This window comes from Canis lupus, chromosome 14 (genome assembly GCF_011100685.1).
Source record: "Canis lupus familiaris isolate Mischka breed German Shepherd chromosome 14, alternate assembly UU_Cfam_GSD_1.0, whole genome shotgun sequence".
NCBI lineage: Eukaryota > Metazoa > Chordata > Mammalia > Carnivora > Canidae > Canis > Canis lupus.
Genome location: NC_049235.1, coordinates 28,080,404 through 28,106,929, shown reverse-complemented (window position 1 = coordinate 28,106,929; position 26,526 = coordinate 28,080,404). Strand labels below are relative to the sequence as shown.

The 26,526-nt window shown below is 34.6% G+C and overlaps 1 long non-coding RNA gene across 2 annotated transcripts in view; it reads right to left on the bottom strand.

Annotated features, from left to right (window-relative positions):
* The window catches only part of LOC119866733, a 143,127-nt gene that overhangs the window by 53,585 nt on the left and 63,016 nt on the right, over positions 1 to 26,526 (bottom strand). For both annotated transcript variants that reach the window (XR_005369180.1, XR_005369181.1), the window contains exons 4-5: positions 14,175 to 14,218; positions 2,788 to 2,896 (exon numbers count right to left, since the gene is read on the bottom strand). This is a non-coding gene — a long non-coding RNA (uncharacterized LOC119866733). The remainder of the gene's footprint in view (positions 1 to 2,787; positions 2,897 to 14,174; positions 14,219 to 26,526) is intronic.

Below are 26,526 nucleotides of genomic sequence, written 5' to 3'. Positions count from 1 at the left end.
TGTCAAAAGTCCTTTAGCTCCAAATTCACAGATTGTCTGGGCAATGAACACATGCTTTCCGTGAGAGAAACTGATTTAATTTGGAAGTAGATATTAAGGTAGCATTCATTTTTTTATTTACCAAAGGTTTACTGAGTGCCTTCTATGTTCTACACCTGCTGTCGCCAAAAATTAAAATGTACTACACTTTCTTTTTTCCCAAGTACACTATACTCCAGAGTGGGGAGAAATGTGGAAAATTTTACAGAATGAGGTCAATGTTTTTATATGTGGACAAAACAACATAGAATAAGGAAAACATTGGCTTAAAGGAATCAGAGAGGGCTGGAGAGTGGAGACTTCTGAGTCAGTCTTTATTTTAAGAACTACCTAAAATACATTTACTGTGTGTATATGTGAGCCCTGCTCAGAGAAAGAACTCAGAGGCAGAACAGCAGCTTCTAGGAACTATTTGAGGATCAACAGAATTACTTTCTCTACCCAGAAGGCTAACTCCTTCTGTGCCCTCCCCAGAGCACAGTTCTCCAAAAGATCTGCGGATGCAGTCATTAATTTCTTCTATTTGTATAGAGTTTGCTTCAAGGTTGTTATTAGGTGTAAGCCTGCTACAGACAAGAATTCCCTGCCAGAGCATTCTAAACTTCCATTTATGCTAAGGATACCCAGGGCAGTATCCAAGGAGAATATCAAGCATGTGTTTTTCAGCACTATGTAGCAAATAAAACAAACCTTGTTTTAATTTGATATACAGTTACTCTTTAGTACACTGGGTGGAAAGGGATGGGATGGAAAGTCACAGGCATCGATTTTTGCTTTTGATACTAGGTGGATATTTTGAACTTCTGTTGCTAAGAATTGGTCACCTCTGATCAATGACTGAAGCCACCAGCAGACAGGAGAAGAGTTAGGAGACAGGGAATCTATTTATGGTCCTATGTGGCATTTGGTGTCCGAGTAAAAGGAAATCCCTTGAAAAAAACTTCGAAGTGGAAAAATGATCTATTTTTTGACAAGATAGCTTCTAGGATGCTACTGAATTGTGCAGAAGGAATAAATAGCTTCTGACATCATCACAGCTTCCGTGTTCCATACAATCATCTCATACCATATAATACTAATAATTCCTTCGCTGTCTGTGGTGTGGTTTGATGTTCTGAACCAGCTCACAATGCCACCTTTTCACGTATCCAGGCATTTACATATTTGACCTAAATCCTATCACATGCTGTTTAGAAAGTAAAAAGGGAAAAGCTTTCCTTTTTTTTTTTCTTTTTTTGTCCCTGATTTCAGTTTCCCAGATGGTATTAATATTGAGTTCAAGCCAGCTGAGCACCTGTGTGGATAGTGGGGTCTTGCACAATTTATTTTGAAAATTTTTCATAAGAGTTGTGCTAATTATAGAAGCAGAAGCAGTATTTGTACATATACAAAAATAAAATATGGAAATTCAAATGATGAATTAACTTTGAAAAATTATCCACATTTTAGTTTTTTTAGTTTTTCTCTCTGCCCAAATTTGATTTTTTGCTTTGTCTTAGTTTATTTATTTATTTATTTATTTATTTGGAAGGGCATGGGAAATAAACAATTTTTAAATTCCTCTCCTGGAGGAAGATTTCCCTGTAATATCTTATTGTTGCACATGTGATGTGACTGTAGAGCACGTAGTAAGAATGAGGCTTAGAATAAAAAATAATAGCAATTATCTTCCTTTTTTACTTGTTTTACTTCTAATGTACTGCACATTCCTTGTCAGTATGGAGAATTTTACATCTATTTAGCAAATAGTCAACACTCAGAAAGAATGTTTTGAATGAATTAAAAAAGAATAAACGAGGTAGTTGAATAACACATAAGCCATGAGGATTATCAAGGACCTTCTCTTTCCTATGCACCAGATGTTGAAATTAGTATTCAGTGAATGTCTCCAGAAAAGGGAGACAGAGGAGAAACTCTGCTATCATAGTTTGGAAGAAAGCAATAGAAAAAAACTGGGAACCCTTCCTTCTGTGATAAAGTAAAAGTGGCTCAGTTGTCTACCAAGAAATTAAAAATATTAAGAAACAGAAAAAGAAAGAAAGGAAGGGAAAGAAAGAGGAAAGGAGGGAAGGAATAGCTATATATGATCTCCATGAATGAAAAGTCATGTAATAGGAAAGTTTTTTAAAAACATGTAAGAATAGAATTAAGTCAAAACTGATATGAATATGACAAACTAAGAAAAGCTCATATTAAGTCTGTTCTTAAAATGAAAACTAATGATTAAATAGTACCTTTATAACAACAACCTTGACCTCTGGGAAGTGTGGAGGAAATAAATGGGAGGTACAGACAAAAAAAAAGTCCTAATGAGTCATCTTTCGTATGGGAAAGCTAAATCACTAAGTCATACTTTTATCTTGTAATGTTGGAAGTACCTTGTCATTGAGGGTTGAGGAGGCTTTTCCTTGGAACCCTCTGATTTTGACTATGAGTCAAAGCACAAGGAAATTAGATGCGAAGAACCCAATGTTCCAAATTGAACTGCCAACCATTTGGGACAGACCACTCAAAACTGTCCCCACTACCACTAGCCATCACTTAGAATTTTCCCAAAGTAGGGTGGTGAGGGGATGAAAGTAGAGGCAAAGGGCTCCAACTTACAGAGAGCGCACAGGTTACTATGCTGGCAGATTTCTTCCACAGGAGCCCAAGTTAAAGGGGTTATGGGACTCCAAAGAGACCACTCAAATAACTGGGGGGAGTGTTATAAAATGTGAGCTCCTTGTACAGCAGATTTGCTCTTACCATCTCTCACCTCCTTTAGCATGAGAAGTTGGCACTGGAGTCAGATGACAAGGATCAACCAAAGGAACAGAATTCACCAGAATATTAACAGTGCCTCTTTGCTCAGTAGCTAGATGTTAGAAGATATACAAAATATGTATTAGGATGATTGCAGCAATAAGCACATGGATTTTCTGTACTCAGTCACTTAAATATTAATATTTGATTAATGAAAACACAACTTTTATTGGTATAAACAAAGAAGATTTTTTTCTTAAACATCAAAAGGAAATAGCTTATTTTTATCATTCCTTCCTTTTTTGTTTTTAATCTTTTATTTTTATAAATCAAATTAATTGTTTTTCCATTTAAGTAGACTTTTTAAAGAGCAATTTTAGGTTCACAAAAAAAATGAAACAGAAAGCACAAAGTGCCCATATATCCCCTGCCCTCCCCCTGGTCCAGTAAACACACACATAGCCTCCTCCATTATCAAACTCCTTCCCTAGAGGGGTTACATTTGTTACCATCCATGAACTTTTTTTTTAAGATTTTATTTATTTATTCATGAGAGACACAGAAAGAGGCAGAGATACAAGGAGAGAGAGAAGCAGGCTCCCTGCAGGGAGCCCGATGTGGGACTCGATCCTGGGACTCCAGGATCCCTGAGCCAAAGGCAGTTGCTCAACCTTTAAGCCACCCATGCGTCTCTCCATAGACTTAAACTGGCACTTCATTGTCACCCAAAGTCCACGATTTACATTGGTGTGCTCTTGGTATTCTACATTGTGAGTTTGAACAAATGTATAATGATATATTTCCAGCATTATAATGTTATACAGAATAATTTTGCTGACCTAAAAATTATCTGGGCTCTATTTATCTCTGCTTTGCCACTAATACCTGGCAACTACTGTTTTTTTTTTAATGCGATTTCCTTAGTTTTGCCTTTTTTCAGAATGCCATATAATTGGAATCATGGAGTATATAGCATTTTTAGATTGGATTCTTTCACTTAGTAATATGTACTTAAGTTTCCTCCATGTCTTTTTATGACTTAATAGCTTATTGCCTTTTAATCTAAATGATATTCTATTTTCTGGATGTATCACAATTTATCTATTAATTTAATGAAAAACATATTGCTTGTCCTAATTTAGACAATTGTGGACAACGTTGCTGTTAACATCCATTTTCAGGTTTTTCTATAGACACAAATTTGTGTCTCTTTAGGCTAAATATGAACAAGCACTACTTCTGGTACATATGGTAAGAGCATGTTTACTTTTATAAGAAACTGCCAAAATGTCTTTTAAAGTGGATGTACCATTTGCCTTCCCACTGGCAATAAATGAAAATTCCTAATGTCCCATATCCTCACCAGCATTTGGTGTTTTCGGTGAAATGGATTTTGACCATGCTAATAGATATGTAGTAGTGCATGTTTTAATTTGAATTTCTCTAAGAACATACTATGTGGAGCACATTTTCATTTGCTGATCTATGTACTTAGTGATGTGTCTGTTTGGGTCTTTTGCCCATTTTTAAATTGGGCTGCTCATTTTCTTATTGTTGAGTTTTAAGAGCCCTCTGTATATTTTGGATAAGAGTCTTTTATCAGTTTTTTTTTTTCCAAATATGTCTATGGCTTGTCTCCTCATTCTCTTGGCAATATCTTTTGCAGAGCAGAAGTTTTTACTTTTAATGAAGTCAGGCATATCAATTCTTTATTTTTCATGGATCGTATTTTTAGTGTTATAGCTAAAAGAAATTGGAATACCCAATATTATCTAGGTTTCTTTATGTTGTATTTGAAAAGTTTAATAATTTTGTATTTTACCTTTAGATCTATAGCCCATTTTGAGTTAATTTTTATGAAGGGTTTAAGGTCTATGTCTAAAATTCATTTTTGTTTGTTTTGTGGGATTTTTTTTGGCATATGAATGTCCACTTGTTCCAGCCCATTTGCTAAGAAGACTATCTCATCTCCTTTGTATTGTTTCTGTTCTGTCAAAGGTCACTTGCCTATATTAATGTGGGTTTACTTCTGAGCTCTCTTTTCCATTGATCTGTTTGCCCATTCTTTGATCGTTACCACTGTCTTGATTACTGTATTCTGATAGTAAGTCTTGAAGTCAAGTAGTATCAGTCCTCTGACTTTGTTCTTCTCCTTCAATATTGAACTGGGTATTCTGGGCATTTTCCCTTTCCATATACATTTTAGAATCATTTGCTAATTTAGAGTTTGTTAATTTAGAATACATTTGCTAATATCCATAAAACAATTTGTGAGGATTTTTATAAGGATTGCATTAATGTGCTTTATAATAAGGATGAAGTCCCGCATCGGGCTCCCTGCATGGAGCTTACTTCTCCCTCTGCCTGTGTCTCTGCTCTGCGTCTCTCTCTGTGTCTCTCATAAATAAAGAAATTAAAAATCTTTTTTAAGAAGCTTTAAAAAATAAATCAGAAATTGCTAACCTAAGAACTATTCAAATAAGAGGAAATGTGTGTTTGTTTTTAATAAAATAATTTATATAATATTTAGTTTGGTAGTATGAAAACATTGTGCACTCACTAGTATTATAGGGTAACTTAAATCAAGGCCTGTGAAAAAAACAATTTAAACTTTTGCAGATCCTTCCAATTAGTAAATTAATCAAAGTTTAAGAGACAGCTAGTGAATACCTATATACATATATAGGTATTACATATATAAAGTACACTTCAGTTGCTCAATTCCTTCCTACAAAACAATTGGAGAACATTATTAAAACCAAATAATGGTATTGGCTGGATATTTCCTCATTTCACAATAAGTGCATAGGAATAAATAAGTTCTGTTTAATTAGTATTGAGAAAGACTTATTGGTCTCTGCTGCATATATGCTACCTAATTTTTCTTTTCCTAAATGGATTAATAACACAAATAACTCCATTAACTAAACACTTACTTAACATTTATCACATTCACCAGAGTGATGAATTGTTTCTACTCTGAGTGCTTTCACACCTATAGAAACATTGTACAATACATATAACAAACAAAAATGTATAATACAATACATATAACATATATTTCAGTTTTTAATAAGGTGTTATTTGAACTAGATCAAGACCTTAAAGGTAAGTTAAAGAAAGGCCAAAATAGAATTAGTTGAAATAGGAATGTTTGTATACTGAGATAGACACTTTATATGTGGCAGCTCAGTTAATCTTAATCACTGCAAATTTAGCATCATCTTATTTACTTTATATGGCAGTGCAATCACTCAAGTGGGTTAAATGATTTTCCCCAAATCATACATTGCATCAGGATTTAATAATATTTTTTCTAAGCTTTTTGTACTTTGCCTACAAGTTTCAAGAAGAAAATAAAGTCCTTAAGATAACCTAGATGGCTTTTTATTTTTCCTTTCACCATCCCTAGCTTATCTTTAGTATGGTTGATTTCCCAGAATACATGAAAACATTTCACAGGAATAAATAATGGCAGATAAATTTTAAAGCATAATAAAAATAAACCCTCTAGTCTGAAGCAAACTGGGAATGATAGTTGAACAGTGAATAGAAAAAGAGAAAAAAGAAGCAATGAACACCATGAAATAATATTTGCATTGGTATAGTAAATAAAAGTCTGTGGAAGGATGAGTGAAAACATGGCAGTAGAAATAAGTAGTAAAAAATGGAAATAGAAGAAAAATGATGATTTAATCATGACTTCATTCTAAGGCCAACTATGAATATTTACCTTGACCACAGGCCTATTATTCTTTCATGAATAGAAATAACAGCAAAAATAGTACAAAAACAAACCCCTGTATTCGCACAATGTAATAGCATTAGTTGACACAATAAATCTGGCTCACTCTTCATAGATGACATGAAGATTCCTTAGTGAATGGATGCTCCTTTAAGCACAAATCTAAAAGATTAGTGTATTATGAGTAGATTTTTCTTTTATCCTCTATTCAGTTCAGCAATGACCACACATGCTAATGAGTAGCTGATAATAGCCATCTGTGCAATAAATGCTCAATTGTGACTTTTAATTGTGTCATAGAAGCCAAAAAGAATGCAATGTAATTTTTTCTCAGCCAATTACTTTTATTACTCATTTCATGCATTTAATTATTCATTGATTTATAAAAAGATACAAGTTTCAAAATGGAATGGACCTTAGAGACAATTTACTTAACCTTGTCTTAAATGTATAGAGCATTTTAAATTGCAAGTTGATGTCCAGTGTAGACACAGAAAAATTGGGGCAACCTTGTTTGGAAGAATGCTCTAATTAAAATACTGAGCTCTTTGACGCAACACCATCTGCAAGCTCTGCCTTAGCTTCTGCTAGTCTGCAAAGGAGGCTGACCTGCTTGACACTGAAAGTGTTTCCATCTGTAGGGAGAATAGAGTTTTTATGAGCAGACCTGGCAACTGTACCCCAGAGACAAATTTAAAAAGGACTACTTGCCTTTTGTCCAGATATTTAATTCAAATTCTGAGTATTAAAAGGGAAAAATAATTGGGAAGTATTCACAATGAGTTTATACATATATTTCCATGTGTGTGTGAGATTAACTGTGTGTGTGTGTGTGTCAATATATTCTTTTGTTAATTATAAAGAAATAGAAAATCAAACTTCTAGCCACAGGAAGTCTAAAATTTCACCTTTACTTATGCAAGGTGAAAATATTTTGTTGACTCTGTACTTGAATTATACAATGCAAATTCTTAACCACATTTGATGGATCATATAGTAAGTTAGGACACTTCAGTAAATAACGTAAGCCATATAGGCAATGGGCTAGAACTATAGGACCTGTGCAGTGTTCAGATAAGGAGAAATGGTCTTTTTTTTTTTTTGACAGATTGTGATAATAACCATAATAGAGTGATGATGATGTACATGAACCTTAGTTTCTTATTTTTATTTCTGGAACAAAATATAGAATACATAAATACAAAATAAAATGCATTGAGAATCTAGACAATGTTTTGGCCATCTGGATACATTTATACAAATCCATCCCCACTAGATCATAAATGGCATTACCAAGGATCATAGTTTTTTTTTTTTGTTTGTTTTTTGCTTTTATTTACTTTGTGTTTACAGGTGTTTTGAGCAACATTATTTTGAGGATTTTATTTATTTATTTAAGAGAGAGAGCAAGGGCTTGCACAGTCAGGGGGAGGGGCAAAGGGAAAGGGAGAGAATCTCAAGCAGACTCTGTGCCAAGTGCAGAGTCCAGTGCAGGGTTCAATCCCATAAATATATGAATAAGAAGGCATCTGGTATTAAATAATGATGGGTTTTTCCATGATGGCAAAATTTAAAATTTTTATTTAATTTCATTCATCTGTTATTTCTATACCCACAATCACCACTTAAAAGATAAAATAAAATACTCCTCCCACCAGACTGATTAAAGGATAAAATAACCTCAAATGCACTTACCAAAAAAAAAAAATAGGCAATATCTAATGAAGAAACATTAAAATGCTACTAGAGGACAGAAAAAGGACCTAACATCAATGAGATTTATGTATATAAAACATGAATTGTCGCAGAGTTACCCTCCTAATTTATACAATCACAGTGAAGATATCAAAATTGTATTTAAAGAGACCCTAAGCTAAGTAACTTTAAATGCCATGAGTAAGGGGCACCAGGGTGGCTCAGTGGTTGAGTGCCTGCCTTTGGCTCAGGTCATGGTTCCAGGGTTCTGGGATTGAGTCTCTCATCAGGCTCCCCAGAGGGAGCCTGCTTCTCCCTCTGCCTAGGTCTCTGCCTCTCTCTGTGTGTCTCTCATGAATAAATAAATAAAATCTTTAAGAAAAATCTTTAGTAAGAAAACATTCCATGAGTAAAATATTAAAATGCAAGAGAACATAATTTTTTTAAAGAAAGGTATTTGCATACTTTTTTTGTTATAAATGTATATATAGCATAGCTGCAGAATGGAGCTGGTGCATGCACAGTCCAGAAGCGGAGCCAAATAAATACAGGGATTTAGTATTTGATAAATTTTACATATCAAATCAGTGTGCAAAAGAATGATTACTTAGTAATTGGCACTGGAACAGTTAGGGAGCCATGTTGGAGATAATGTCATTTAGATGCGTACCTCACACCATACTACTTAGGAGTCCTTTAATTCAATAATGGACCCTTCTCTGTGTCAAAAGCTGATGTTCTACCTGAAGCTTCAGAGATATCACAGTAGAGATGGAGGAAGTTCAGGGGCAAATGTACCTTTAATTCCTCCCAACCACCTCCTCCAACACTCACAGCTGTTTATCATTATTTTATCATCCAGGATTTATTTTCTTCGGACTCCTTGCATCTTGTGTTATAGCCCTGACCTTTGCTTCCAAAAAATTCCCTATGGATCAAGGTCCTTGTGCATATTTCATACTCAGTGATATTGTCCCCCTAATTATCCAGCAAACTTCTAGATCCCATCAGCTCAATAATGCCCCAATTATATGACAATCATCTAAATGAGAACACACTAAAATTAGAGGGAGTATGTGACTGAGAGGCAAATTAATCTTTTTAAAGACAATACTTAAGGGAAAACATAAAATATAGTAGGCAGTAAATTTCAGCTATCTGCTCTTATTCTTTGCCCCTGCAGGTGAATGCCTGTTACAAGTCACCAAACTTTGTTTTAGCATTGTATGCTCTGTGTTACAGAAAGAATTACAGATAGATTCAGAGTTAATAGAAGTATAGTTTACCTTTAGTCAGAGAAATAAAGGAAATGAAATAGTTTATTTAGTTCAACATATCTAATTGGATCAAGGCATGGTAAATGGTAGGACTTCAGTTTATCTCTACATCAATTCCACTTCCACTGCATTTCTGGAAAGAGGATACTATTAGAATGCTAGTGACCAGGAAGAGAGGTCAAGAATAATCAACCCATTCCACCTGTTGACAAATATTCCCACTGATTTAAAGATGAGACATAGAAAAATCATAATTGTTTCCATTATATATACCACAATACATAAAGGGGAAAATATTGATCTGAATAAAGAAAATGCCAATTTTTAGAAAATAACTTTTTAAAAAAGACTTTATTTATTTATTTGAGAGAGAGAGAGAGTACAGGTGCACAAGCAGGGAGAGGGGCAGAGAGAAAAGCAGAGCAGGGAGCCTGACTTAGGGCTCAAATCCAGGACCTAGGATTATGACCTGCTGAAAGGCAGATGCTTAACTGACTGAGTTATCCCTAGAAAATAACTTTTAAAAAATTCTTAATATAAGATTCATAAAAACCTCACCAAACACACACACACACACACACACACACACACACACAAAACAAAACAAAGCAAAAAATACAAAACAAAAACCCAGTGGCCATAATAAACAAAGAACAAACTTATAAGGACAAATTGGGTATTAAAGTTTTAACGTACAAATATTTCAAAGTGGTTAAATCATATTATTGATAAGCTTGAAGGACAATATATTCATGAAGTAAGTGAATTGCAAAAGAGGACTCAACATTTCATACCTATTATGATTCTAACTATGCAAAATATATACTTTCTTTGGGAGAGAAATCACCAAAATATTAAAATTGGTTACATATGGATAATTATACTAGGGATTAGTAACATGTTTTTCTAAGTATCTTCCTAGATTTCTCAAGTGACAATATGTGTTACTTTTTTACTGGGGGTTGGTATAGTATTTAGTCACTATTTTTTTTAACAACAGGCTTTGTTCAGTTTAAGATTTTTCCAATGATTTTTTGTTGTTGTTTCTGTTGTTTCCTTCTCTTCCAGTATCCAATTAGGGATACAAAGTTACATTTGGTGACCATGTCTCAATCTCTACACTGCTGTGACTGTTCCTCACATTCTCCTGTTTCTAATGCCCTTAACATGTTTTGTTTTTTTGTGTTTTAATATTTTTCTTAAGTTTATTTATTTGAGAGAAACAGTGAGGGAGAACACGAACAGAGAGGAGAGGGAGAAGCAGCCTCCTCGCTGAACAGGGAGCGCCTTGCAGGCACCATCCCAAGGTCTTGGGATCATGGCCTGAGCCAAAGGAAAACACTTAATGGACTGAGTTACTCAGGTGCTCTAGCCTTAATTATTTGAAGAGTTCTGGTCAAGAATTTGTTAGAATATCTGTCAGTTTGTCAGATGTTTTCTCCTAAATAGACTAGTCTTATGTATTTTTGGAAAGAACATCACAGAGCTCAAGTACTCTCACTGCATCAAGTCAGTGATTACAGATCAGCATGACTTACTACCGATGATGTTAGTCTTCCCTTTTTATCTTTTATTTGTTAGAAAGAATGACTAAATTCCACCTACACTCAAGGGGAGTTGAGTTAAGCTCCACCTTCTTAGGGAGGAGTATTAAAAAAAAATGTATGGGCATTTATTTAAACCAGTGCAGTGATAAATAAGTATTTTGGAGGAGATAATTTGAAACTATGCAAATATCCTGTTTCTCCTTAAAACTGGGTGTTTCTTTTATAGTTGGAAAAAAAAAGCCTTTACACATAAATCTGCAAAAAGTAATTCATTGGATACTGTACAATATCCAGAAACTGCCCACACCTTCCTTCTTTGTGTCTTTCTTCAAGTACCCTTGGAAGAGCTAGTTATGCTGTTTTTATTATTTAAGTATTTAAACTCTTTGTATTTTATAGGATGCCAGCAGTATGCCCACCCAAAGGAAAAAAAAAAAAACAAATGAGACACTATATTTTGTTTTCTTCCTCGATCTCCTCTTGCAGGCAAAACATCCTGTTAACATTTTATAGTCAGACTTCCACATGTATAATGCCAAAGAAGTAACTTAGATTTCTATTTCCTTAAATCACCTGGAGGTTGATTAATAACATACATGCAGGCTTGTGTGTGGCATGCACACATACACATGCACACACCCATACACACACACCTTTTATACTATACCCACAACCTTGTCCTACCCAACACCCTCCCCAGTCCCTTTTCCTATATTCCACAAATGTATTGTTCAGTCGTTCTGGTTGCTATAATAAAAATACCATAAACTGGGTGGCTTAAATAGCAGACATTTATTTTTCACAGTTCTAGAGGCTGGGAAATTCAAAATCCAGTCACCACCAGATTCTGTGTCTAGTAAGGTACCTGCTTCCTGGTTTCTAGCCAGCTGTCTTCTCTCTGGATACTCTCACTGGAGAGGGAGCTCTCTAGGTTTCTTTATAAAAGCTCTACGCTCTGGCCCTAATCACTTCCCAAGGTCCTACCTGTAAATACCATCAGAGCAGGGATTAGGTTTAAACAAATAAATTTGGGGGCTGGGGCCGTCCCAAACATGCAGTCTATAGAGCTCATTGAGTCAATATCTCCTTAGAGGGATTTAGCAGGTTGCTGATCTTTTGAAAAGCCCACAATATATTTCTGACTCTATGCGAAAGTTTGGGAATAGTTGACCTAAATAATGTTGCAATTTACCTTATACATGAATGCATGAGAGTTAAGTGACAATCCCAGGAGGTTTCTTAAGATGATATGGCATGACCAAATAGAATGTGAAAATTTCAGCTTGAATCAGTATAAGTTTCAGGAAAATAAATCCTTCCAAGAATGTATAATAATTTCTGTCACAGACATGAGAAGGACTGCAGTTGTATTATTCTTAACTTTGGAGTGTATGGCCTATAAGGAACACAGATATTCATAAACCTAGGAGAAGATGTAGGTTTATGTTATATTACTCTCAGATTTCCAGTAGACCAAAGAAAAGTCCTCAAGGAAGTCATATCTCCGTTTAAATATCAGCACAGGGATATTTAAATAGGATTTTCAGGGACTGGCAGATTTTCATAATTTTTTTGCTGGCAGTTACAAATATAGCCTCCTTGCCACCATGCTGCTGCCATTTTGCCACCTAAAAGCCTCTCAGCATGGTGGAGATAATGTTTTAGGAGTCCACAGGGGATGGAACAGAACCCTACTTCACAAATTACTTTTGCTTTTGGCAAGATATCGTTTCCCCAACCAGAAATGAAAAATGTGGTTCCAAGACAACAGCATAGTAGTTACTCAAAACAGTATTTGCATAATTTTGTTTTTGAATTTGCATAAAAAATGACATGCAGACCAGCATACAATTCTCCAAAGACCTTTAATCATTTCCTTGTTCAGTAACTCTTTTGCCAAGAACGTCCTATGTGTCCATAGCAAACTTAATTGTTTACTGGAACAGTGTTATTTATGAGTTCCACACCATGAGGAAATTATGCACTTTGATATTCATCGTTTGGTGATGGCATGTGAAAGACAATGTCCAATATAGTAATCCAGTAATAATGTTGAGCTGAATTGTTTAAAATATCAGAATCCACAAAAAGAAAGCCAAGTTGTTATTCTGCTTTTGATATGTTATTAAAGATGTGCTTAATAATCACTAACTCTGGGTGCCTGATTAGTTCAGTGGTTGAGCATCTGCCTTTGCGTCATCTTGGGGTCCTGGGATCTAGTCCCACATCAGGCTTTCCACAGGGACCCTGCTTCTCCCTCCACCTATGTCTCTGCCTCCCTCTGTGTTTCTCATGAATAAATAAATTTAAAAATCTAAAAAAAAAGTCACTAATTCTATGTGATTCTACTCTAATAGAATGATTATTAAATCTAACCCAGTGTTCATGAAACAATTCAATTTGTGATTTTTAAATACTAACAGAAGTACAAGTAGTGTAACAACAGCCATATTGGAAATGTTTCCTTGCCAAGCTAACTGCTAAAATTTTACTGAGAATGACAAAAAAGGAAATATTCATAAATTCATCAAACAGTGTCATTTAAGGATAAATGGAAGAGTGACAAATAGTATGTGAAGGGTAACTTGAAAATATTTTAAAGATAAAGCTTAATGAAATCAATTTTGGGGGGAAGAAATTGGGGAAAACTAATGGTTCTTCTGACATTGTGTCAGTAATGGAAGAAGGTACCTAAAAGGATCTGTCTAGTCAGAGAACAGTAGAAAAAAATTTCTATGATGAGGTATTCTGTGTCCCCCATATCACTAGGCAAACAAGAAATTGGGACAATTCATGGTTCTCTTGACATTGTGTTAGTAATTGTAAAGGAATTGAAAGTGGACCTGTTTAGTCAGAGAACGGTAGAAAAATTCTCTATGATAAAAAGAGAGCTAAGCAGGCAGGACACCTATGCAGTGCTATGCAGGTTAAGTCAACTCTCCAGAGTAATGAAAGAAAAAAGAAACTGCTATGTAGCATCTGCTGATTGATTAGTAAATACTGCCACTGTGGCTGGTTTTGAGCCACCACGGTGAATCATTAAACATGGAGTTGAGAATCAGCTCTCCTGAGCTGGTATGAGCTGGTTCCAGAACACCTTTACAAAAGAGACATTTTCAACCTCACCTTATCCCAAAGACTGGGAGGTTTCTTGAACTCTCAGATTTGATCTGAAAAAAAAAAAAAAAAAAAAAATCATGACCTGGAAAGAATCTTAATGTTGCTGATATCTAACTACTTTGTTCAATATTCTAATATAAATGTCAACATAACCTCTCATTATTCACAAAGTTTTACTGGAAGGGTTTGGTACAGTAAATGATTTTATATACCTCTGGAAAACCTAGCATTTAGGAGGAAATGTTTTTACATGTTATCAAATCCTAATGTAGGAAGTAAGATGAAAATAGAACAAACAACTGATCATGTCATTCATTTGCATCAAATTGTCTTCTGGCCTCTGTTGCCTCTAGAAGGCATATGACTTGTAACACCTGCTCACTGGCATCACATCTACTTTTAGGGTAGCTTCTATCATGCACCATTGCAGGAGTCTGTGTGTTCATATTTCTTGCCAGTTTGTGTGTATATGTGTGTGTGTGTGGGGGGGGCATGCTATTTACTACTTTGTACCTAGTGCCTAGTCCAGTGCCTGGCACACAATAGACATTCAATAAAAAAATTAATATTTATTTATTTTGTTAATGATCTGATTGAAAAAGATAAAAAGATTCCTGGAACACTTGTGTTCTTTGCGCTTCTTAAATTAATTGAACTCTAAAGCACAACCTAAAATTAAAGCAAGATAGAGACACCTGGATGGCTCAGTGGTTGAGCATCTGCTTTTGGCTCAGGGCATGATCCCAGAAGCTGGGATCGAGTCCCACACTAGGCTCCCTGCGAAGAGCCTGCTTCTCCCTCTGCCTATGTCTCTGCCGCTCTCTCTGTGTCTCTCATGAATAAATAAATAAAATCTTTAAAAAAATAAAGCAAGATAAATTGCAATGATTTAACACCATTTGTTGAAGAGGGTGAGAAATATTAGTTAGATAACATGTTTATAATTGAAGAGGTTTATTGTTATGGGCCTACCTGAGTGTCTTAGAATTTTATACTAAAATATGCTTTAAAAGAGTATTTACACTGCTCTCCCACTTTGATGTTGTTGTCACTATTGGTGTTGGTTATTAATGTTTAAAGATGTTCTTCTTCTAAAGTTTCAGTTGTCATCATTATCATCATTTTCTGTACTCTGTTATGACAACAGTTTGGACAGTAAACCATTATATTTTGTCTTGGGCCCAATTATATTTTTTAGGTAATTCTGATTCATTCAGCATAACTTTAAATAATTTTTACCTAAAATAGTGTTGCTGCTGATGTGGTAGCACAAAGAAGATTGTATGAGACACTATATTAATAAATTTTAAAAAGCCATTCTGAACGCATTAAGACTTTAATAGTCAAAGCATGCAAGGCCAACTATTGGCTCATAGCTGTGACAGAAATGAGGCAATAGGACAAGAACAATTAGACTTTGGAACTTAGAAACCTTCCCTTCAAAATTCCTGAAGAAAACTATTTTTGAAAAGCAAAGTACATTGCACTGAAGGGAATCCAAATATAAATGTAGCTTGATTTACTCTATAATATAAAGGTCAGGAATTGGAATCATTACTACTTATTTTCCTATGACAAATTTTATGTTTTGCTTTAAAGAAAATAGAATTTACTTATGTTTACTCAATTAAAGAAGATCTATTTACTGTCTATGATGTGCAAGGCATCATACTATAAACTAAAATTTAAAAACTACTAATTATTTAGATTTAATCACTGCTCCTAAGAAACTCTTAGTCAAGTGAGAACCAAATACAATAAAAAGATGTGTGTTAGATGGTATAAGAGTTTGGGTATTCGATTCCAGGTTAACACAAGTCAGGACATGATTATCTTAACTGGCTATCAAGAGCTGACAGGGCCAAGGAAAAAGATATAGTATTTGTACTTGAACTTGAGCAACATGTAAACATTTGCCAGGTACCCAAAAGTGAGAAGAGACATTCCGAGAGCAAATGCCTAGAGAGAAATAACAATGCAGAAAAGCTAATGAACATCTACCATACTGGATAAATAGCTGTTTTATAGAAGATCCACTTTCAGAACTTTATTTAGTTACTAAGGTAATGTCATAAGTATCTTCCACATTTCTTCCATCTGCCTTTTTATAGTCTTGCAGCAATAAAGATCATAATAAAGCCAGAACTAAAATACTTGTTTTTTCAAAGTATTTTTACAGGTTTTGTTACTATTATACTCCTGTTGTCACATCAAGATGTACCAAAATAGAGGAAAGCATTCCATATCTAATCCCTCAGTGAGTACATATGGTATCTTTTCAAATAATAAATGATTTCAAGGCAAATATTTGAACTTGTTTTGCCCTTCAAGCCTTGGCTGTGGTTTGTGTCTGAAGGGGAAAATAAAAAAGAAAAAGGAAAATTCTTTCCAGACATCAATGCAATCTCTGACTCCTGCATCCTAGTTGAAATCTTTGTCATAGAATCCTAGGGACTCAGTACGGTCTAATGCCTGGCACATAGTAGGTCATCAATATTATTTATGAGTAGATGCATGAATGAACAAAAGCATTAATGAAAATCCAGACATTTGCACATGTGGATTTTAACTGAAGCTCTTTACTGGAGAATCAAGAGCTGTGCTCTATTCTTAGTCTTCATTTCCACTAAAGAAAGTAATTTGAAAAAATAAAATAAATTTCCTATCATAAAAACTATACACTTAAGATATCCTTACATCAGAATATTTATTAAACCATAAAAAATTATTTCAAATGATAACATTTATGTTTTTCTGAACTTACTGAGATAGAATTGACATAAAACACAGGGAAGTTTAAGGGTGCACACCATGTGACTTGATACAAGTGTATATTGTGAAATGATTACCACGGTAATGTTAATTCATCACCTCAAGGAACTACCAATTTTTTTGTGTGACAATATTTAAAATCTACTCTCTCAGCACCTTACAAATATTTAAGACAGTATTGTTAACTATGGTCACCATGCTGTAGATTAGATCTTTAGAACTTAACTCTGTCTTTTACAGAATATCATATAGTTTGAATTAAATATATGTAGTCTTTACAGATTGTCTGCTTTCACTTAGCAATACACATATAAGATTCCTCCATGTATTTTCATGGTTTGATAGTTCATTCTTTTTGGTAGGAGGTAATATTTCACTATCTGGATGTGCCACAGTTTACTTATTTGTCATCTACTGAAAGGACATTTTGGTTACTTCTAAGTTTTGGCAATTATGAACAAAGCTGCTATTGACATCCATCTGCAGGTTTTTGTGTGGACAGAGTCCTCAATGCATGGCATTTCTACAATAATTTTATTTAATAATGTCATTAGCTGGCATTATTTTAAACATTATTATTAACCACTTAAGGTGCCTTTAACTTGATTAAGAATTAGTCTATTTGAGGGACGCCTGGGTAGCTCAGCGGTTGAGCATCTGCCTTTGGCTCAGGGTGTGATCCTGGAGTCTTGGGATCGAGTCCCACATTGGGCTTTCTGCATGGTGCCTGCTTCTTCCTCTGCCTGTGTCTCTGCCTCTCTCTCTGTATCTCTCATGAATAAATAAATAAAATTTATAATAAAAAAGAATTAGTCTATTTGAATCCATGTTAGGGATTGAATTTTTCACCCAGAAAACTACAATTTACCAAATTAAATTTTGACTTAATTGCATATATGAAAGTATAAAAGTGAATTTTAATGTGTGATAAGATATTTTTCTTACTTATCTAATCTAAATCTAAATCGTCTTCTTTTAACACGAATCCAATTAGGAATCAATCCCTCATTTTAGGCTTTAGTGTGCTTGTAATAAGACTTTTTAAGAATCCATTCTAGGTCAAAAGGACTGACTACCCAGGCTTTCACTTACTTCTCTCCTTAAAATCCACCGAAACTACAAGAAAAAAAATCCTAGAAAAACAAGAATAATACTTTCAGAAGGCAAGGATTACTGAAGAATTTCTTAAAGATATAAAGCAGATGGGACTTAATTGAAAAAGAAACCCCACAGAGGTGAGCAACTGACAACTCAATAGGGATTTCTGAAAAAAGAAAGTTTTCCAAACAGAACACCAGAAAACTCCCCAGGATCAGAAAAGCCTAACTTGGGAGCCAAAGCAGTCCCTAGGGCAATTGGCAAGATAATTAATTAAAGTGCTGGGGAACTGCTGGGCCAAGATACAGCTCTCAGGCACAAGCTAATGTACTCTAAATTTAATGGGAGTTCTGCCTCCAGGAACTCCCAGGGTGGGCTTGGTACCTGGAAAAGAAGAAGTAGGACAATGTCCTAGTCAACCTCCACTTATAAAGTAACACTGAGTCCCTACTAATGGATCAATGAAACAAAATGAATAATCTGTACACAAAACCTAAAAATCTCAATAGAAATGTGATTAATATGTTCAGAATTTTGGATGAGAAAAACCCATCATAAGCCTACAACAAATCCCAGAAGTCACAAAGGATAAATTGGCATATGTGCCCAGGTAAGTAGGTTTACCTTTATCCTGACCAACTATATCATAAAAAAATGTAAAAAACAAATGTCAGCATAGAGAACATACCTAAACTACATGTAACAGACAAATATGTGATCTTCCAAATATGCAAAGAGACAGAGATAGATGGAGAGAGAGAGAGAAACTATAGACCAATCTCTCTTATTACACACAAAAATATTTAATAACAATTAGTAAATTGAATCCAACAATGTAGGAAGAGAATTATACACCATGACCAAGTGACATTTATTCTAGACTTGTAAAGCTGGATCATCAGGCAAAAATCAACCAATATAATCCATTATGTATGGTCTAAATGATTCCGTCCCCCCAAAATTTATATGTTGGAATCCTAATGTCCATGGTAGTGGTATTAGGATAGATTTTTGGGAGGTGATTAGGTCACAAAGGCTGAGCTCTCATGAATAGGATCACTGCCTTTATAAAAGAGGCATAGAAGAGCTCCTTTGCCCCTTCTTGCTATATGAAGATACAAGAGAAGCCTGTAATCTGAGAGGGGTTCCCCACCTGACCATACTGGCCTTGATCTGAGTCTTCTAGCTTCCAGAACAGTGAAAAACAAATTTCTACTTATAAGTTCCCCAGTCTGTGGTATTTTGTTGTAACAGCCCAAACAAAGTAAGACATAGCAACAGATTAAAGAAGAAAATTCATATAATCGTATCACAAGTGATGAAGAAAAGACATTTGACAAAATCCAGTAGCCATTCATGATAAAAGCTCTCAGCAAGTAGAATTAAAGAAGTACTCCAACTTGATAAAGATCACCTACAAAAAACTTAAAATCTACATAATATTTGATGATGAAAACTGAATGTGTCTGTCCTGAGGTAGTAAGCAAGCAAGCACTTCCACTCTTAGTGCACTTATTCAAAATGAGGAGTTTCAGGCAGTACAAAACAACAAAAAGAGAAATGATGTAGATCAAAAACAATGAAATAAAACTGCCCATATTTGCAGATGGCATGATTGTAATTTGGAAAATTCCCAAGAATCTTTATAAAATTGTTCAAAAACAAATTAGTTCAGCAAGGTCACAGGATATAATTTTAGTACACCACAATAAAGCTCAATGCACAAAAACCAATTACATTTCTATATACTAACAAGAAACATGTGAGAATGGAAATTAACAGCATGATACTATTTACAATTGAGCTAACAACACGAAATACTTAATTAGAAGCTAACAAAACAACTCAGCATCTGTGTAATCTGAAAATTACAAAATGATGGTAAAATAAATAAAATATCTAAATTAATAGACATATCATGTTAATAGTTTGGTAGAGTCAATATAGTGAAGATATCAATTCTCAAGCTCACCTATAGGCTTAATGCAATTCCTCTAAAAATTCCATCAAAGTTTTTATAAACATAGATAAGCTTGTTCTAAACTTTATATTAAAAGGCACAGGACCTAGAATATCTAAAGAATTTTATGAAGAATAATAAAGTGGGAGAAACCATTCTATGCAATGTCAAGTTTTACTATATTGGCACAGTAATCAAGACAGTATAATAATGACAGAAAGATAGACACATAGATCAACTGAAAAGAATTAAGAATTCAAATATAGAGGAGCATAAATATGTCTAACATGTTTTAGGACTTTTTTTTTTTTTTACAAAAGTGCAAAAACAATTCAATGAAGGAAAGACAAAATTTTTAACAAATAGTGCCAGAGCAATGGACATCTATGGGCATAAAAATAAACTCCTACCTAAACCTCACACCTCATATTCAGCATTATGTTAAAATGGATCATTAAAACTATAAAACTATTAGAAGGGTAAAGAAAATAGAAAATCTGGAGCCTAGAAATAAAGATTTCCCAAACTCAATACCCCAAAACATGATCCATGGAAGGAAAATCTGATAAAACTTCATCAAAACTAAAAACTTTCATTCTACCTATGACCCTGTGAAGAGTTTGAAAAAAAGATATCAGCTGGGAGAAATATTTGCAAACAACACCTACAACAAGGAATTATATCTAGGATAAATAAAGAATTTTCAAAACCGAATAGTAAAAGACAATCTTATTAGAAAATGTGAACAGATACTCCACTAAAGAGATGCTAAATCATGACATGAAAATATGTTCAATATCACTAGCCACTAGGAAAATTCAAATAAAAACCACAATGAAATATCACTTATATGCCTATCAGAATGGCTAATATAATAATTTGGTAGTTTCTTATAAATCTAAACATCCAACTACCATATAATCTTAACAATTATACATCTGGGCTGTTAAGCCTTAGAAATGAAAACACAGTCACACAAATATCTGGGCACAAATGATCACAGTAGCTTTACTTGTAATTGGCCCCAAACTGGAAGCACTCCAGATGTCCTTCAATGGATAGATGACTAAACATACTGTGGTACCATGGTCCATATGTAGCACAATGTTGTACCATGGAAAACTACTTAGCGATCAAAAGGAACAATCTATTAATATATACAACAACCTGGATGAATCTCCAGATTATTATGCTTAGAAAAAAATCAATCCCAAAAGATCACACTCTATGATTTATTTATGTAATAAATGTAATAAATAATAAATGTAATAAATTTATTACATAATAATAAATTTATGTAATAATCTTGAAATGACAAAATTATAGAGCAGAAGAACAGATAGGTAGTTTCTGGGGCTTGGCCAGGGGAGAAAAGTGGGGTAGCTGTGATCCTAAAAGGGTAGCATGAGATATCTTTGTGATAGAACTCTTCCGTATCTTGACCATGGTGGATGCGACACAAATCTACAGATGTAATAATTTGTATGGAAGTAAATGCCTACAAACCAACACACACACACACACACACACACACACACACACAAATTAGTGTATGTAAAATTGGTGAAATTTAAATAAAGTAGATAAATTGTGTTGAAATAAATTTCCTGGTTAAGGTATTACACTATAGTAATGCAAGATGTTATCATTGGTAGAAACTGAGGTCTGCTCAAGGGTGTAGATCTATCTGTATTATATTTGACAACTGCCTATACTTCAACATAAGACATTTAAAAATAAACAAACTTAAGAATCTATCTCAGAGATTCTGGTATATTTTGTCTATAGCAGGGCCAAAGGGTTGTACTTAAAATCCATTCCGCTCTCCCTCCCTTGCTCACTCCCAATCTCTATCTCCCTGCTAGGCTGAAGTTAGAGCTTCAGTTTCAGCCTACAGAACTCAAGGCCAGATATTGTTATGACATACATTGCTATGTTTATCTCAGTATTATTGTCAATAACATAACTATTTTTAATATTCTAATAAATTAGGTAAAAAAGACCACTAAATATGATTTAATAAAAGATGATCTTAAAAGTATTTTAATGTCAGAATTTTAGAAATATTTGCAATAACTGATTGTACTTTGTTTGCACTACTTTTATGTACTAGATGCAACATTAGTTTAGCCTCATTAGGAGGCATTTTAATTTCGAGTGTGAATATATTTTTATGTGGTTTTCAATTATTTTTCTAAAATAAATTAGCTTATTACTATATACACTGGCAAATACTGTTGGCAATAAAAATGGCAAATAAAAATGACAAAAGGCAAGTCTTATTTGGAATACAGTTATGATGAAAATCTATACAGAGAGAGAGGGAAAGAGAGAGAGAGAGTGAGAAAGAGAGAGATAAAGAAAGCTTTAGCTCACTTGTTTCAACCAACTCTTGATTAAATAAAATTCCATGACAACTAGCAAGATTGAACAGTCCTACAGAGCCTATTGTAATCAAATCAGGCTTGAGTCATAAGTGAAAATGAATTCAGATTGCACCTCCTCCTAAATGTTTTTCTAAGTAACAGACACTCTGAAATAAAGACCCTGTCAGAGGGAGCTGGCAAAAAATTACAGATTATAATTCTAGAGCCCACACAGCTCCTTTGTCATACTTTTAACCAGAGTGTTTGGCTAGAGGCCTAATTTGGAATGTTAGAAAGGATTCCCAGGGTCATTTTTTGACGATGTGGCATTAAAATTGTTCTCTGAACTGTGATAATCATTACTGTTCATAACCATCAGTATTTTTCTTAGATCACCCTCTTGCAAATAGTCTTGTGGTACATTTCCTATAAGTCTAGCATAGCTAAAGCCCTCAGTCCTGAAGAATGTCTTGGGTCACTGTTTTCTAATGTACTGGGGTACCCTTTCCCCTGGTGGCGAGGTAGGCTAAATAGCATTGCTATAATTATGATTGCTGCAATGCAGGATTGAAATCAAAGAACAAAAATGAAAGCCAACCATGCCAACCACATAGTGAATGCTCTTTTTGTCCCATGAGCATATGACTTAATATTCTGCATTCAAAGCTTAGTCTTATGCTTTTGTCATTTAATGGCAACAAATAACTTAATCATTGGAGTTATTAAAAGAGAATATTTAAATGGTTGAATGTTACAAGGATAAAAAACAAATGACAAATATGTTGTCAATCCTGGATTTTGCTAGGAACATAGTCATTCCTTTTCAAAAACCAACATTTTCTCATAATAGTCTGCGGAGCTTGTCTTTCCCATTAAGATCTTTTCCCATTCAAGGGATCAAACTCTTGTCAGAAGCATCTGATTCTGCCTTAGTTTACAGAATACTTGATTATTTCCTTTAGGCTAGAACAACCCTAGGCAAAGGACTCACTCCACCTTTAGACAGACGATAGTTAAATACCTTCACTCAACATTATCTGAAGAGTCTAGCTGAATTCAACTTTTTCTAGACTTGGCCTCAGGTTGAAAAATCAGGATCCTGCTTTTCTTTTGTCTTAATAATCCCTGTAAACCCCACATTCTTTTCCCCTATAACTTTTCAGAGAAGAGCATGAATCGAACAGCCAAAGAGAAGGAGAAGCTAAAAGAGTTCCTTTCTCCTTGACTCTAGCTTGAGAGCTACATGCTTTTGAAGAGCCCTCTGGAGCCAAGAAGAAGTGAATGGATTTTTAACATTTTCTGGCACTCTTCTGTAGTCACTTTTCTCCTTATGAGATAGTGTGTCAATTAGTAATCTTAGGAGGAAGAACTGGGGGTTGAGGCTTTGCTGTTTCACTAGAACTTTGCCGTCCAAATAGAAAAACTTACCAGGAGAGCAGCCAAAAGAAAGCAAGCCAGAAATTAAAGGGGGATCAACAAAGCTAGTCCCTGGTTCTGTGGCATTTCTCCAGATTATCCTATGAGTGAGTTTGCTTCATTTTTGCACTCTCTCCTCATTTTCTCTGATGTTATGTAGCTATACCCTGAATCTTTGGTGTCCCTAAATATCACCCAAGATATTTACCATGTTAGTTCCTAGGCTCTGACCCCAAGAAGTTCTGATTTAGACTGTTGTAGTGCATAGGAATCTTAATCTAGGACTAAGCAAAGATTTCTTAGACTTCATGCCAAAAAAAAAGATCTATAAAAGGAATGAATGTGATGAACAGGCAAATGTGATGAACATGGATTTTAAATCATACTTTTAAAAAGAGTTCTAAGGTTTATGGGTAAGTTGATGAAAAAGAACATAAAACATACTACTGAATCCATCTTCACCAGTGAGGCTGACTAAGCAGAAGACTGGACAACACTGCTCAGAATTAAGGAATATAAATTTAAGACTATGTATTCTCGACCTTCCTGGAGACCTAAGGAAAACTAAGATGCATTCAGATAGAGAAGAAAACAACTCTTCACCTTCTCCACGTGTGGCCACAGATTCAAATTCATTCCCAAACCTCAGGCCTTCTGCCCCACATCTCACCCTGTTTCCTACCCCTGACACGTGTACTGGAACTATAACTAACAAGTGAGCTTCTGCCTTGGTTTTTGTGCCAAAATTCTTTTTGAAGAAATCTACTTTAGCACCAATATTTTTGTAGCACTAGTTCCTTCTCGAATTTTTGTTGGTGTCTCCTCCTTCTTTGTGAAGCCATCTGGGTGTGATCCTGAGTGTTTCATTCCCCCCAGAGTGCAGGAATCGGTCTGCCCTGTCTACTCTCCATTTTGTTCAATCTTCCTAGATTTATGTGCTGTCATCACTCTTCCCTTTGAATCCCATATTTAGATTCCCCACACTTCCCCTCAGGATTACTGTCTGATGCTTTAGCACCTTTGATCCAAGGCCTTGCCCCAGATGCTGGTCTGATTCTTTCAACACAGTCAACCTGAATCTCACCATGTCTTGAAACAATATACTTTGTGAAAGAAAGCCACTAAATTGGCCAGCATAACTGAAACGAATTATCTTAATCTTCCCTAATCCACTCATCTGGCCAAATCATGGTGAACCCTCAATACCAGACATTTAAAAGAGGAAATATATCTTTTTATTGGGTAGGAAGGATAAAATAAATTGAAAGTGATTGACAAGCATGTCACTTGTGTTTTTCTAGTACTGAATCTAAAGGAACATCTCATCAAAATAAAGGCATTTGATCCTAAAGATTAATGTACAGTAGGAGCCCATCTGGATTCCTCTTTCTTGCTGTGGAAATAATAAACAGGTTGGTTTAAGACTATGTTAATACCTTAGTAGACATCTCCAAGAGTATCTTAAAGTCTTACACAATTGTATCTTCTCTTAACAGGTACAGTGAGATCTGCTTCTCTGGTTCATCTATGCCAAGCCAATACATCTGAACTTATTTTTCACTTCCTCTTTAGAGCCATTCAGAAAAAAAGGAGAAAAACTGTCCTTACTAGATCAACTGCTTTTTCTTCCTTGCAAAGGCACCATTTTCTTTTTTTAACAGTATGATTGTTTGGTGTGAAGTTAGGACTGAGATTAATCTTATTTCTTATGGATATGCCAGTACCATTTCTTGAAAAGATTTTTCTTTCCTCAAAAGAATGATTCAGTTCCTTCGATGGAAGTCAATTGGCTGGATAAGTGAAACTGTTTCTGAACTCTTCTGTTCCATTGATCTGTCTGTCATACCTTATGCCAGGACCACGCTATACTGATTATTCTAGCTTAATAATAATTCCTGAAGACAGCTTGTGTAAATTTCAAACTGGCTTTTTTTTTTTTTTCATTTTCAGGAGTCTAGATCCTTTGCATTTTTATATACATTTCAGAATCAGAATCTTCTCTTTTTCAGTATTTATTAAAATACTGAAAGAGAGAAGAGGGAGAGAGGGAGGGAGGGAGAGGAGGAGAAAGGGAGTGAGAGGGAGAAACAAGAAACAGTCTCCTGATGGAATAATAACTGGGAATACATGGAATTTGTGAGTCAATTAGGTGATAACTGACATCTTTAAAGCACTGTGCCTTCCAAAGCATACATTTGTTTTGTGTTATTTAATTTTCATTTTTTAGGTGCTATTTAGTTTCTCTGAGCATCGATTTCGGTGATGAGGTCTTACATGACTTCTACCAAATTTATCTCTAAATATTTTTATATTTGTCTCCTCAATAATTAGAATTATTGTAAAATTTTACTTGCGGTTATTTACCATAGTATATAAAAACTAATTTAAAAAAATAAGCTGCTCTCTGAGAACTTGCTCAATTCACTCTTAGTTCTAATAGTTATTTGTAAGATTACTTAGGATCTTCTACATACAAAATCATGCCACACACCTACAGAGAAACTTCCAATCTTTATGTTTTTTTTTTATTTTAATTTCCTAGATTTATTTTTATGGCCAGACTTACCAGTATGATACTTAATAGGAGAGTAAGAGTGATCATATTGGCCTTATTTTAAATTTAGTAGGAAAATAATAAACATTTCACAATTTGGTATAATGTTGGTTATAAATTATCCCAGATGCCCCTCACCAGATCAAAAACCTTATATTACTAATTTTCTGAAATATTTTATTATGAATAGGT